Source organism: Miscanthus floridulus, chromosome 7 (assembly GCF_019320115.1).
Source record: "Miscanthus floridulus cultivar M001 chromosome 7, ASM1932011v1, whole genome shotgun sequence".
In the NCBI taxonomy this organism is placed as follows: domain Eukaryota; kingdom Viridiplantae; phylum Streptophyta; class Magnoliopsida; order Poales; family Poaceae; genus Miscanthus; species Miscanthus floridulus.
Genome location: NC_089586.1, coordinates 74,907,447 through 74,919,224, shown reverse-complemented (window position 1 = coordinate 74,919,224; position 11,778 = coordinate 74,907,447).

Genomic DNA, 11,778 nt, shown 5'->3' with positions numbered 1-11,778 from the left:
AGATCGAGCCCCCTCCTTCTCTTTCTTATTCTGATCTACCCCAAGAGCTTGGGTAGGTCCTCCCCTTCTTCACCATTTCCCCTTCTAGGGTTAGGGGTAGGTTAGAATGTTTCTCCTCATGCCCGTGGCAGCTCGGGGTGACTTTCCACGCGGTGTCGAGGCCACGGCCGACGGTGGTGACGGTGTGGAGTTCGATCCGATTTGAATCACCTCCTTCTAAATGCTAAAACTTAGACTACCCCAAAATAGATCCGCACACCAACCTGGCTCTGATACCATTGATGGAACTTACAGGACCTCTAGGTGCAGATCAGTGGGTAAAACCTTAACTTAGATAAGGGAGACTTGGTGATGTACCTCGCCATGCGTAGTCATGGCCATGGCGCCACCACGACTTGGCCACTGGAGTCGTAGTAGGGGAAGCCATGCAGGCGCAATGGTGTGGCGACGGTGAAGGCGATGGAGCTTTCCGTCGCTTACAACGCCTCTCTCGATCGGTCTAGGGATAAGAACTTCAGGGTGAGGCTGGCGGCTACCGGTGACCTTTATATCTAGTGCCCCAGCCTCCACCGTCCTTTTATGGCACTACGCGATGGGAGCCCATCAGCCAGGAGAACCGGCTGAGCGCCCCCGATTAGAACGCAGATCAAGAGTCCAATTGGCCGTTGGGCCAACTGGAGGAGACCATCCTAATACTCTGCTCTTCCCTAAGGAGTCGCTGGCTCTTTTGTAGCTCAACGTGGTTCGGCCTACAAAATACAAATACTCCTACAGTATTGTCCAGTGCCATGCCCACCCACCACCAGGTCTCCATCGCGATCATTTGCTATCTACTCGGCGTTGGCAGGAGATGTACGTCGACCGACCTTCCTCTTTCTTTGGCCTCCACACTGACAAGGCTGCAGTTGCTGCCTGTTGATGGGCGATGACGCTCTAGGCCTTGTTTAGTTAATTCACCTAAAGTTTACTTTTTATCACATCGGATATTTGATATATGCATGAAGTATTAAATATAGACTAAAAAATAATTAATTGCACAGAATATGACTAATTTGTGAGATGAATTTTTTAAGGCTAATTAGTGCATGATTTGACAATGTGGTGCTACAGTAACATATGCGAGTGATAGATTAATTAGGTTTAATAAATTCGTCTCGTGGATTACTGGGGACTTCTGTAATTTGTTTTATTATTACTATCCGAATACTCCCATGTAACACCTCGATGTGGCCCTGTTTAGGCCCCGTTTAGATGCAAGCCAAAAACCAAAAATTTTCAAGATTTCCCGTCACATCAAATCTTGCGGCATATGCATGGAGTACTAAATATAGACGGAAAAAAAAACTAATTACATAGTTAGCTGAGAAATCGTGAGACGAATCTTTTAAGCCTAAATAGTCCATAATTGGATAATTTTTGCCAAATAAAAACGAAAGTGCTACAGTAGCCAAAGCAAAAAAAATTCGGAACTAAACGGGGCCTTAGTTGCACCCCAAAATGCCAAATTTTTCAAGATTCCCCGTCACATCGAATCTTTGGATGTATGCACGAAGCATTAAATATAAATAAAAAATAAAACTAATTACATAGTTTAGACGAAATCCACGAGACGAATCTTTTAAACCTAATTAAACTATGATTGGACACTAATTGTCAAATAACAACGAAAACGCTACAGTAGCGTTTTGCCAAAAAAATTGGCATCCAAACTGGCCCTTACCCCAAAATCCAAACTTTGGCACTATGCAAAAAGAAGATTCTCCGTCACATCAAACTTGCGGTACATGCATGGAGTACTAAATGTTGACGAAATCAAAAATTAATTACATAGTTTGGTTGTAATTAGTTTTTGATTTCGTCAACATTTAGTCAACTTTGCGAGACGAACGTTTTAAGCCTAATTAGTCAACGATTGAACAATTATTACCAAATACAATATTACCAAATACAAACTAAATACTACGCTGCGCTACAGTAAATTTGCGGCCGCCAATTCCGGGCAACTAAAGAGGTCTTGATAAAAAGCGGTCGTTCGCGGCGTTTCAAGTCTGACGAAAAGTGGTTAGGTGGGGGAGTCGAGTCATCTGCTTCCTGTGCTGCGGTGGCACAGAGGCGCGGGCCGGAGGACGCCACAAGCGGGTGGAAAAAAATTGCATGGAAACCATATCCACCGTGGTGCCGTGCATACCTAGCCTGATTACTTGACACGTGTCTTCGCTCTGCTACCCTGGATGTCGTGGGTGCTACTAGAGACGAGCGCGTGGGAAATATCTTCGGAGGAGCCGCCTCTACCGGGCCGTTTGATGCCCTCCATGCACACGCGTCTACCATCCAGGCTGGGTATGCATGGGGAGGAGGTGGGGCCTGTATCCACTTAATTTTCTTCCACGAGTCACGAGTGAGCGGTTCCCCACGTAGGCTGAGACTGAGAGGCGCCGGTCTGAAGGCCCAAAGCGCACTGGAACTGGCATTCTCTATTTTCCTCCTAGGCCGGCAGCAATGAAATAGGGAAAAACCTTTAATTTTAACTATTGTTGTAATTTGATTTTTTTTTTGTTGAACTTTAAAACTAGACATCACACCTTCTGAACTCTCAAAACTGTTCAAATTGACTCCCTACCCTGGTTTGAAGTGGTCTTGAAGAAGCTCCTGACTTTTTTTAGTTATTATAAATAACTATGTTAGATACATTATAGGGGTTTTAAACCATAGGAAATGTCCCTAACCTATGAAAAATCCTAGGAAAAAAAACTTAGATACAGTTTGGATACAAAAAATCCAAATAAAACATTTAGAGCTCATGAAAATATATCTAAGAGCTTCCAAAAGATATATTTAGCTCTAAGGAAATAGGAAAACATCAAAAAATTTCCCCAAACATTCTAATTGATGTCTAAACATGTTTTGAAAATTTTGCATAGCAAAAAAGTGTAGGAAGCAACCGGAGCTAATGCATAGCATCGATTCATTCCACATTAATGTATGTTGCATCTATGTTGGTTGCATCTCGTATTTTTGTTGTGAAAAGTTTTTAAAACATGTTTAGACATCGAATGGGATGTTTTATGGATTTATAGTTTTTTGGAATTTTTAGAATCTTAAAAACATCTTATGTGGCTCAAAAACCTTATTATATATTGGTTTTTTAACTAACAAAAAGAGACAAAACAACCTTCAAAACCATTTCAACCAAGGACAAAGAGGTATTTGAATGGTTTTGAGAGTTTAAGGAGTGTGATGTCTGATTCTGGAGTTCAAGGAGGAAATTCATAATACAATGATACTTTAAGGAGGTAAAGTGGACTTTTTCCAATTACATATTACCTCCATCCTAGAATGAATGTAATCTAATTCGCAAAAAAAGAAAATGTGATCCTCAAATTGAATTCAAACTTTCTTAAGTTTAGCTATTAATGATATTTTTACTCGTTATGAATATTATTATCTTTTTTTATATTTGGTCAAACTTAAGATTGATTGGTTCATTGGAAGCGAGAATTGTATTATATTTAGGATGGAAGGGGTGCTACTTCGTGCCCTGGTAAGGCCTAGCGACTATCAAGGCCACCAACCAAATAGCCCCTCGATGTCAAATGGAGTTAGTTCTATTTAACACAAATCATCACAATCTATTTCCTAGTGGAGTTTTCTTTTTTTCTGGAGTACGGAAGAATTCGGGAACTGGGAGTGCTGACACAAAGTGCAAGTTGAAGACGTTAGTAATGTCTTGATGGCTGTTGTACGTGTTGAAATTCAATTTGGACCCAATTGTAGGAATTGGGAAAACAATGATCTCTGTGCTCAAAACGACAAGTGCTAATACTGGTGTGTGTTGGCCCACAGGATCACTGGCTCAGGCGAGTGAACCACTCCGCCGGTCTGGCCAAGCACCCGCTAGTGTTGCCGAGCACCCATGTAATACCTCGGTGTTAAGCATGCATTAACATTTTTCAAATCATGAGCATAATCATCATCATGCATTCATAAGCATGACATGAAATATAGGATTGAAACATATGTGTTGCATAGTTTTGTTTTAATAGATTGGATGCTATATTTCTTTTACCATGAGTGTACCTTGGTTGTTCACTTAGACAACTTAGAAGTAATTAGAATGCAATTTGGAGCAAAATGTATACTCAAAGTTTTCTCAAATTTTGCTTTTAAAAATAATCTTCTAAAATAGGGTTTTTGATTTAAATTAACTTTAAATATATAGTTCAAAATCTAATTGGATTTTGACCTTACTCCTTTTGATAAAGTTGTAGAGTACATTTTTCTGAGCAACTTTTATTTTGGGTCCAACTTTTGAAACTGCTTTGAAAAGGTTCAAAATTTCATTTGAATGAATTTGGAGAAGAAAATAAAAAGGAAAAAAATCACATTTTCACCTTAATGGGCCGCGCCCTCCTTTCTCGGCCCCCGCCGAAGCCGCCCGGCCTGCCCCCATGCCTCCCGCTCCCCTGCCCCACCGCTGTGCCTGCCTCGCTCGCCTCCGCGCTCGCCACGCGGCGACCGCACACCGGCAGCGAGGGGCGGTGGCCGTCCCTACCGGCCGCGCTGCCTTCAAGGCCCAACTAGCCGCACCCTGGTGCCGCACTCCAACTCTCCTATCTCCCTCGCTGTCTCTCGCGCGCCTGCAACGCAGCAGCAGCCGTAGCCGCGTAGCTCCGCCGCGCACGCTTGCCGGAGTTGGTTGTTTCCGCCGCTCCAGTTCACCGGAGCTCGCTCCGTCTTAGCCGGTGCTTAGCCTTACCATCGCGCAGCTGGTGCTCGCGTCCTTTCGCCTTGGTAAGCCTTCACCGCCCCGGAATCGCTCATTGGAGTTGAGCTCCTCCTCGCCGGAGGACTCCGCTCCAACACGCTCACCATTTCGCTCCCCCTATCGCCCCATTTTTGTACTCATCCGGACCCTCTCGGTCTCCCGGTGATCGTGCGCCGCTCCCCGCGCCACCCCATGGCCGAAGACGCGCTCCCGCCGGAGAGCCGAGCCGCCGTGCTGCCATGCACGCCGGTGAGGTCGCCTCCGTGCACCTCTGGCCATGCCCATTGCATAGCTGAGTTCGCCTTGAGTCGTAGAGCACGTTGGTCACCTTCACTGGGCCGGAGACCTTGCCGTCGGCGAGATCTCGGCGGTCCGCCGCCTCCTCTGTCCCGTGTGGCTGCCAGGTGGGGCCTGCCTGATGCGGGAGCCCACCTGTCTGTCGCTCGGTGTGTGTGTGTGTGTGTGTGTGTGTGTGTGTGTGTGTGTGTGTGTGTGTGTGTGTGTGTGTGTGTGTGTGTGTGTGTAGATCCAGGTGGATCTAGCGTTTTTGCACCGGGATTTTTAGAAGGAATAAAAGAAACGATTTACAGATTTTGTTTAAATGCTTTGGAAATTCATAAATTGAAAAATATTGCTCCAAATTTGATGAAACAAATTTCTATATACTTCTTATTCTTAGATCTACAGTAGAAAAATATTGCATATGGTTTTTGTGATACTTTTGTATAGGGTTTTATTTAATTCTTGTATTTGCTGTTATCTTAGAAAATGTTTAGTAAATAGAATTATTATCAGAAAAATATGGTTCTAGTTTTGTTAATCTCCTTTAGTGATGTACTTTGTAGGAAAAATATATGTCATCCATGTTCTGTAGAGAAATATTGATGTGTAGTTCAAGTGCCTTTAATTGATGATTTTTGTTATTTTGATAGAGAGCAAAAATTGTATTAAACATGTGTATGATAATTTTTGTGCAGTGATTGTTTACTGTGTAGAACATAGGAAAAACATTAAATCTATTGTTTGATACTTTTCATAATACAAAGTATTTTCATGCTCATATTTATGCCATAGCTTGTCATTTTTGTGTAGGCTATTTTACTTATCCAAATGCCATAAAAATTTTATGGTAGTCTACTTAGAGTAGTACTATGCTACTGTAATTTTCTCAGATTTTTCTGTGCTACCAAAATAGGTGTTGCTGTTCAAACCTAGTTTCAATTAGGGTTTAATTAACCTTTTTAATGCATGTTTAGCTAATAATGTTTGCTTTGGTGTATCTTTGAAGCATCTTAGCTTGCTGTGGTGACTTGGCATGTTAGTATAGTGGTTGTAGTAGTATATAGTAGTACATGTTCTTGGATGATGTTGGCTACCTTGTAGAAGAGCTTTACTTCTACTATGTCCAATAAAGTTAAACATGTTCATCTACATTCCATGCATCATGATCATTACATGTCATCTCTCCGATGCACCTATGCATGAGCACTTATACATCTGCATCATATAGGATCGTAGGAGGCATTGCTAGTAGCAGTTCAGGAAGAGCAGACCGGGACAGATCCACAAGAAATCCAGGCACAGGAGGTGCTAGAGGAAGAGGAGCAAGGAGAGGACTTGCCCGAGTGCGTGGATCATCAACCTAGTTCGTTCGAACGAGGCAAGCCCCGGAGCATTCTAAGTCTTCTACTTTATAAAAGCAATTCTTTCTATATATGAGTTTATATATTGTTGCATTAAGTTGTAGAAGTTGATTAAAACCATTGATGCATTTATTACTATCATTGCCTACCTTATTACCTTTTTACCCTGTTAGGTCGGGATCGAATAACTACTTAGCCTTGCTTAGACCGGTAGCGATCGGTGATTTTCGGTCACCTACATTTATAGGTGGTTACTGGAAGAATTTAGCTATGAAAATAATGATATCCTAGAATTAACCATGTGTGATGGATAATTGGAGATCGGACGGAAAAGTTGGAGGCAACCAGATAGGGTTCTGGGGTGCTGTTAGTTTTCTGTCTGTGTCGATTAAGGACCGATCGTTGCTCATCCCTCTTGTCATATTGAATGTATGCCTCACATTTAGCTGGCCGAATAAAGTACCTTTCGACCGCGAAGCTAGTGATACTATTCGAGCCGGGATAAACTTGGATTGGCAGACTGGTGCTGAAGGGGGTATGACGGGGACGCGAAGAGTGAGCCCAAGGTGCGTCCTGGCTGTCGGGCGGTCCCTGGGTAGTGCGGTCCATGACTGTTATCCCGCGGCTACTTGGAAAGTGTCATTAGTGATCTGTAGCTCACTTGATCGGTGAGTGTGGTTTGTGTGAGGAATAAATCACCAGCTGGTTAGGAATCGATTCGAATCGCCATCGCTCCTAGATAGTGAGCACTTGACTCGAACTATAGCATCGTAGTAATTATGATGGAACACTGATGGTTATCTGGATGATATGGGATATGCTAAATCTAAGTTGGTAACTGGATGTTATTGGTTAATCAAGTGATTGCTATAGTATAGGTGCTTACCTAGATGGATAGGCCATAATAAAGATGATGCAAAGTACTTAAAATAGTTTCTTCATGATAGCTTATGCTTTTCGCAAATGAGTCAGCTAGCCCACTAAAGAAAGCCTTGCATAATCCTTGATGTCGCTTTATTTTGATTTAAGATGGGTAAGTCTAGCTGAGTACCTTCTCATACTCAGGGCGTTGTATCCATTGTTGTTGCAGATGGTCAAATGTACTACGGCTATTGCATTAACTGCCTGTACCCGGCGATGGGCGACAACTAGGACCAAGGGCAATGGTCACTCCGTATCTCTCATCTGATGCTTTTGTTGGAAATGACTACCTATCGGCACTGTATCTGAACCAAAAGTGTGTGTGTGGCTTTAAAACTATTTACTTCCGCTATTTCAGTTTGAACTTGGGTTGTAATAGCTTTATGTTCTAAACTCTGATGTATCCAAATGTCATTGCGAACTTTATGTAACATGTGACGGTGCTTGTTAAACTTGTACGATCTTGGTTTGTATGTTGATTGGTTTGAAATCCTTCGTGGTTTCATGGACTACCGGGTTATACAGGCTTAAGTTTGCTAAATTATCTGCTTCGGCGGAAGATTTCCTTACTTAATCTCGTATAATTGGTCGGTTCTATTACAACCCACTAGCCGTGCCGACCACGACCAGTCTTTGTCCGTCCCATGCACTATGTCTAGAGCTAGAAGAAGAAGGGAGAACAGAGCATGCACACACAATACAAGACACCAGCGTTGGCCAAAGCCTTGTCTGTGAGATGGCAAATCTGAGCTCTCTTTACTGAGTTGCCATGGTAGTCTATTTATACAACTCTATCTATCTAGTTCCTGTATAGCTGCCAATGTTGTAACAGTAACTAGATAACATATAGGGCTGACTTTGCGCCGGCCACTGCATGTGCCTACAGTGCTGCAGGTGAGCAGATCGGCGCCTGCACCTACAGTGCTATAGTATCACAGCAGGGGGCCTTTTCGGCGCCGTCTTTCCCTTGCTGTGTTCACACAAGGTAATAGTAGATTAGCTAACAATCTTCCCCTAATCCTACTGCTAACCCTTGTACCCCCTCCATACCGATCATCTCCTTCAGCTCCATGAGTCAAAGTTGTCCGAGCGGCTTGGTGAGGACGTCCGTGAGTTGCCGACCAGTTTTGACAAACTCGATGACGATCTGCCCTCCATCGACACAGTCCCTGAGGAAGTGGAACTTCACGTCGATGTGTTTACTCTGGTCGTGTAAAACCGGATTCTTCATGAGGGCGATGGCGGGCTGGTTGTCCACCATCAGTGCTGGTGGGTGAGCTACCATGCCGGTCAGCCCGTCCAGCAGCCGGCGTAGCCACACAACTTGGCACGCCGCTGTGGCCGCTGCTACGTACTCTGCCTCACACGTAGATAGCACCACCACCTTTTGTTTCAGCGATAGCCATGAAATTGGGGCTGACCCGAGGAAGATGAGCACACCAGAACTGCTCTGTCGCCCGTCGATGGCTGAACACAGTGAGCTGCAGCCTACTCTCTCCGGTCTTTGGGAAGATGATCCCGTGATCTACTGTTCTCTTGACATAGCACAGTAGTCGCTTCACTGCAGCCCAGTGATCCTCTCTGGGATGCTCTATGAAGCGACTGACATAGCCCATGATGAACGCAATGTCCGGCCTCGTGTGGACTAGGTAGCACAGACCGTCGACGATGCTCCTGTAGAGTGTCGCATCCACCTTCGTCGCGGTACTAGCCTTCGTCAGTTTTAGCCGCTCCTCCATCGGAGTCATGCATGGCTTGCACTCAGCCATGCCGCTCCTCTCCAACAGCTTAGGCATACGCGCTCTGACCGAGTGTGAGTTCCTCCTTCCCCTGACTCACCTCGATGCTGAGGTAGTAGGAGAGTGCACCGAGATCGCTCATTCGAAAATGAGCCGCCATCTCGCGCTTGAAGTTGTTGATGTCCTCCGTGCGCACACCGGTGATGATTAAGTCATCCGCATACACGCCGACGATGAGCTCTTCCTTCCCCCATCGCCGCGTGTAGAGCACGTGCTCGGTTGTGCACCGTTGAAACCCAAGCTCGCCCATCGTGGCATCAAGCTTGGCGTTCCATGCTCGAGGGGCCTGTCGTAGCCCGTAGAGCGCTTTTGCGCAGTCAGAGCACCCTGTGCTCCTTTCCCTTGACGGCGAAGCCTAGAGGTTGCCTGATAAAGACCATTTCCACCAGCTCGCCATTGAGGAAGGCCGATTTAATGTCCAAGTGATGGACGCGCCAGTCCTTTGTTGCTGCCAAAGCAAGTAGCAAACGGACCGACTCCATGCGCGCTACTGGCGCAAAGACTTCCTCGAAGTCTATGCCCTCGTGCTGAACCAAGCCTCGGGCGATGAGGCGCGCCTTATGCTTGACAATGGCGCCGAGCTCGTCCCGCTTGACCTTGTACACCCACTTTAGGCTGATCGGACGGCATCCTAGAGGTGGATCGATGAGCTGCCAAGTCTTGTTTTCCTCGATCGTCGTCATCTCCTCCAGCATCGCCCGTCGCCAGTTTCCATCGCGCTCGGTAAGCGCGAACGTGGGTGGTTCCTCAGCACTGACGAGTAGCAGCTCTGGGTCATTGAGCAGCCTACCCGTCAAGCCTAAGGGACCTGTGCCGCCGACGATGTTGTCCAGCCTATGGAACCGCACGTCCTCACCTTCGTGGTAGGCGTCCACGAACTCAGTGATGTCATTTGGAGGTGAGGCAAACTCGATCGGCGTCTATGGAGTTCCCTATTCCGCCTGAGTGCTCGCCGGAGCACCTGGACAGCTCGTCTCAACTCCTGCAGTGCTCGGCCCGACTGCAGAAGTGTTTAGCCTCAGTCTTGGAGTGGTCGGCACCACTATAAGACGTCTTGGCTCCGCTACGGGAGTGCTCAGCACCCGTCCTAAAGTGGTCGCCGCCACTACAGAACCTCCCGACACCACTCCTGGTGTGCACGGCATCCCTCCAGAAAGTGCTCGGCATCCCTCTCGGATTGCTTAGCATCCCTCCCGGAGTGCTCGGCACTGCCCCAGGAGTGCTCGGCACCTCTTCCCCAGCGTCTCCACTCCCATGGATGACCAAGTGCTCGACGACGAAGGTGCTGGTGAAGCCTCCTGCTTCACTAGTGCTTGGACTGCTCCAGTCCCAAGCGGCCTTCTCGTCGAACATGACGTCGCGCGAGACTATCACCTTGTCTCCGCGTGGGTCATAGAGTCGGTATGCCTTGGTACTCTCCGCGTAGCCTAGGAACACCATGGGTGTGCTCCTATCCTCTAGCTTGGTGAGGTTCGGCTTTGTCTTCTAGACGTGGTCGATGCAGCCGAATGTCCGAAGGAAGGACACGCTCGGCTTGCGTCCATACCAAGCGTCGAACGGCGTCTTGCTCATCAAGGCCTTGGTCGGAGATCAGTTGAGGATGAACACCGCCGTGGTCACTGCCTCACCCCAGAACCTTGCCGACATGCTTTTGGCCTTCATCATGGATCAGGCCATGCCGACCACCGTCTGGTTCCGCCTCTCCACCACGCCATTCTGTTATGGCGAGTACGGCGCGGTATGGTGTTGCCCCACACCCTGATCCACGCAGTACGCGGCGAACTCCACCAAAGTGAATTCGTCGTCGTGATCAGTCCTTAGCACACGGAGCTGCTTGCCGCTCTCGGCCTCCGCGCGCTTCTTGAACTTCTTGATCGCCGCCGCCGCTTCGTCCTTGCTCGTCAGGAGTTGCAGCCACATGTAGCGACTGCAATCATCCACAAGCAGGAGGAAGTACCACCGACCACCGCATGTAGCAGGCGTGATTGGCCCGTAGAGGTCGCCGTGAACGAGCTCGAGAGCTTCCTTCGCACGATACTTGGCTGCCTTTGGGAAAGGCTCCTCTACTTCCCGGCCAGGCAGCTGTCACACAGCTCGCCTCCATGCTTAATGTGGGGTAGCCCTCAAACCATCTGCCCCAGCTGACCAAGCGCGTCGAAACTGAGATGTCCGAACCAGACATGCCACATCCACGGTTCCTCGAAGTGCCTTGCTGCCAGACACACCGGTTGCTCTACCTTTAGGTCGAGTAGGTACAATCGGTTTAGGGATCTCTTCACCTTGGCAAAAAGTCGCTGCTCCCTGTCCTTGATCCTCAGGACTCCGTCCTTGATCAGTACCTCGCTACCGCGCTCATCCAGCTGACCAAGGCTGATGATGCTGGAATGTAGCTGCGGGATGTAATATACATCCGTTAGCATATGGTGCTCCCCGTTCTGGCATCTGAAGATAATGGTGCCGCGCCCTTGGATAGCCACCCTTGAGCCGTCACCAAATTTCACCGTACCGGTAACATCGTCGTCGAGCTCGGAGAAGGATGCCTTGGAGCCCATCATATGGTTACTGGCACTAGAGTCCAGATACCACCGCTGCTCCTGGTCGGCACCCACATGCCCGAGGTGAACTTGGGCGCGTGGTTCGTTGAGGTTGA